This window comes from Capsella rubella, unplaced genomic scaffold (assembly GCF_000375325.1).
Source record: "Capsella rubella cultivar Monte Gargano unplaced genomic scaffold, Caprub1_0 scaffold_2, whole genome shotgun sequence".
In the NCBI taxonomy this organism is placed as follows: Eukaryota; Viridiplantae; Streptophyta; class Magnoliopsida; order Brassicales; family Brassicaceae; genus Capsella; species Capsella rubella.
This window is the reverse complement of record NW_006238922.1, coordinates 5603503-5606670: the sequence shown is the minus strand read 5'-3', so window position 1 is coordinate 5606670 and position 3168 is coordinate 5603503. Positions and strand designations below refer to the sequence as shown.

The 3168-nt window shown below is 43.6% G+C and overlaps 1 non-coding gene across 1 annotated transcript; it reads left to right on the top strand.

Moving 5' to 3' along the window:
- Positions 1-2553: 2553 nt before the first annotated feature.
- On the top strand, positions 2554-2659 carry LOC111832242. The gene has a single exon (XR_002835280.1). It is a non-coding gene; the product is annotated as a small nucleolar RNA R71 (small nucleolar RNA).
- The last annotated feature ends 509 nt before the right edge of the window (positions 2660-3168 follow it).

The following is a 3168-nucleotide window of genomic DNA, read 5'->3' as shown; positions in this document are numbered from 1 at the left end:
TTCATTGTTCCCTACAAAAATTTTGACTTAATAAACACACAAAAAATAAAAAGAAAAATTTCGACTGACTCGATAAAACTCCAAAAGAATAAACAATGTTAGTAACTACCTCCCCCAGACTTAAACAACACTGTCTCCAGTGTTACCAAGTCTAAGATTGGCGAATAAAGAAAATAAAACTAAAATAAAGGCAAAAGAAAAAGAAAAACTCACATGTGGGTTGCCTCCCACTAAGCGCTTGTTTTCAATTATTAGCTTGACTTTGTTGGAGCTCAAGCGTCCGGTGGATCGGGAAGCGGCAGTAAATGCCTCCGAGAATAGTTTCTCATCATCCAAGGTGGTGTATAAGCATTAGGTGTAGGAGATCGACCAAGTACACGAGAAACAGCAGCAGGGCATGATCTAAGTATGGGTGGGACACTTCTTCTACCTGTAATATCATCAAAAGAACCAACAAGCGCTCTACGATAATCTTGTGGCTTGGTTAACTGCAAAACAGTCTTTGTACCTTTGAAAGTCTAATTAATGATATGAGAAGGTTTGGGTAAAGAAGTTGCGTACCTTTGCTTTTCTCGAGGTCTCTAGAGTATGGGTGGTGAAGCTTTCCGATTCAGAACAGGGCTCAAGCTTGCAGCAGTAAGATCAACCCGAAAACCATTCGTTTTTCGCAAGTTTTGACTTTCGTGACGAGGGGTGTCGATCGACACACTGGTGGTGTCGATCGACACTGAGCCTGCTGCTCGTGTTTCTGCACTTTTTCTGCAATTCGTCTTGGCAATCCTCATCTCTAGCACAAAAACGTCATCCTCCAGCAACTTATCAATAGATAGAACCTCGCTCTGGTCGTGAGCAGTAATGTCTTCTGAATACTCTTTGACTGCCTTGTCATCCATGGCTTACTCTACAGAAAAAGTCTGGCCATCAATAGTAGGTGCTCTTCTCAACTTATCCATGTCAAAGTTCATAACCAAATCACCCACATGCAGTCCAATCGTTCCTTTCTGAACATCTATAAGAGCACCAGCGGTAGCCAAGAAAGATCTCCCAAGGATAAGAGGATCATGAGGTTCTTCGCTATACTTCAAAACCACAAAGTCTGTAGGAATTATGCATTAACCAATCCTTATCAGAACATCCTCTAAAAGACCTTCGGGAATTCTTTTGGACCTATCAGCTAGGATAAGAGAGATCCTAGTCGGCTTAATCTGTCAACCCAAGTCTCACAGCAACAGAGTATGGTATCAAGTTGATACCTGAGCCAAGATCACAAAGAGAGTGAGGAAATCTTTCTGTGAAGATAGAGCAGTCTAGCATGAAACTTCCTGGATCATGTAACTTCTCTAGAATCCTGCTCTGAATCGTGGCACTAACTTTTTCAGAAACAAACACTTTCTTCTTCTTTTCTTTCTTACTCAGTGGGGTCTGTTTCAAGAAGATAGCACCCATGTCTCTAGCCAGCAAAGCTCCTTCCTCAAGGCTCACGTCATTTTGGACCATCCTCTTAACACACCGCTTAAGCATAGGTGAATTGTGATCTGTATGATATAGAGGTATCTCATTAACCAGCTTTTCCATCATTGCCTTGCATCGAGCTTCTTCTATCTCCTGTTTAGACTTCCTAGGCTTTGGAAAAGGAACCTTAGGCTTGTAGATCTTTTCTGTAGATGGTCGCAGAGTTTCGGGAAAATCCGGTTGTGTCTGTGAGGGGTGGTGTCGATCGCGGTCGATGTTGGTCCGTCAGGAGCCGAATCCACGAGAACTGGTGTTAGTGTCGATCGACACCGTGAGATGGTGTCGAGCGACACTTGCTGTGCAAGTGCAGTTTCATCATCTTCACTTGTTTCCTCCTCCCACACATTATCTCCATCTCTAATCAAAATCGCATTACACCCTTCTCGTTTCTTCACAGATCCAGAAGTCCGTGCAGCAAGAGTTTCTAACTTATTGGTATAAGTGCTCAGATCTTCGATTTTGCCATTCAAGTTAGTGTACATGGCATCCATCTTCCCGTTGAAGTCCACTATCATGTTCTGCTGACCCGCTAGAATCTGTTCTAGCATTGACTTCATCTCAGTATCTGCAGATGGAGAGGGAGGTGACTGGTAAGAAGAATTTCCATAGGTTCTGACGAAACTGCTGCTGCCTTTCTGACCATACCCATCGTTGTACCGGTTACCCTGTGTGTTACCAAACTTCTGACCTTGATACCCAGCACCATTGACGTAGTTCACGTCTTCTTTTTCATCCTCGTATGATTCAAAATCCTCAACCTCAGCAGCAAACTTAACACTCTTCTTAGTAACAAGAAGGTTATGCACTGAATCGAGCTTTGCCTTAACGTCAGCGAGTTGAATACCATCCATGTTTTGAGCTAGCTTCTTCCTCTCAAAATCAGCGACTTTAGCACTGTTGCTGGAAGCTAAGTTCTCAATCAGTTTGGTGGCTTGAACTGGAGACCTTGTGTTGTAGTTACCGTTGCTAGCAGCATCCAAAGCCATCTAGTACCTCCAATCCAATCGTCTGTAGAAAATGCAAAAAAGCTGAAATTTGTCATACCCGTGGTGTGGACAATCTCTCTGATAACCCTTAAAACGCACCCAAGCAGTCTTGAAAGGCTCTGAGATCCCTTGAGAAAAGGTAGAAATCTTTTTCCGCAGCTCCTCTGACCTCGCATCATCATAAAAGGAGTTCAAGAACTCAACTTGTACATCCTTCCAGCACGTAAGAAATCCATGCTTCAACTCCTTCAGCCAAGATAGTGCTTCTCCAGCTAAAGAGTGCTCGAAAAGCTTGTAGAGCAGAAAATCCGAAGATACACCATCAGCCTTGATGCTAGATACCAGATCTTCAAACTTCTCAATATGGTCCATTGGATGCTCATAAGTATGGCCATGGAACGGGTGTTTTCCTACAAGAGTGTAGTATCCAGACTTCAGCTCAAAGTTGTTCCTTTGAAATGCAGGAGGACATATAGCAAAGCGGTTAGAATAAAACAGTGCAGGTCTGTTGTATTCTCCAAGTGTACGGTTTTCATCCTCTGCTTCAGCATGCAACGCTAACTGATTGTTGTCTGCTGCGGCTTGGTGTCGCTCGACACCGACGACGACTGGCTCAGGAATCACAGTCCCGTCAGCATTCAGTTTCTGCCCTTGTGCATTCCTCAGATGC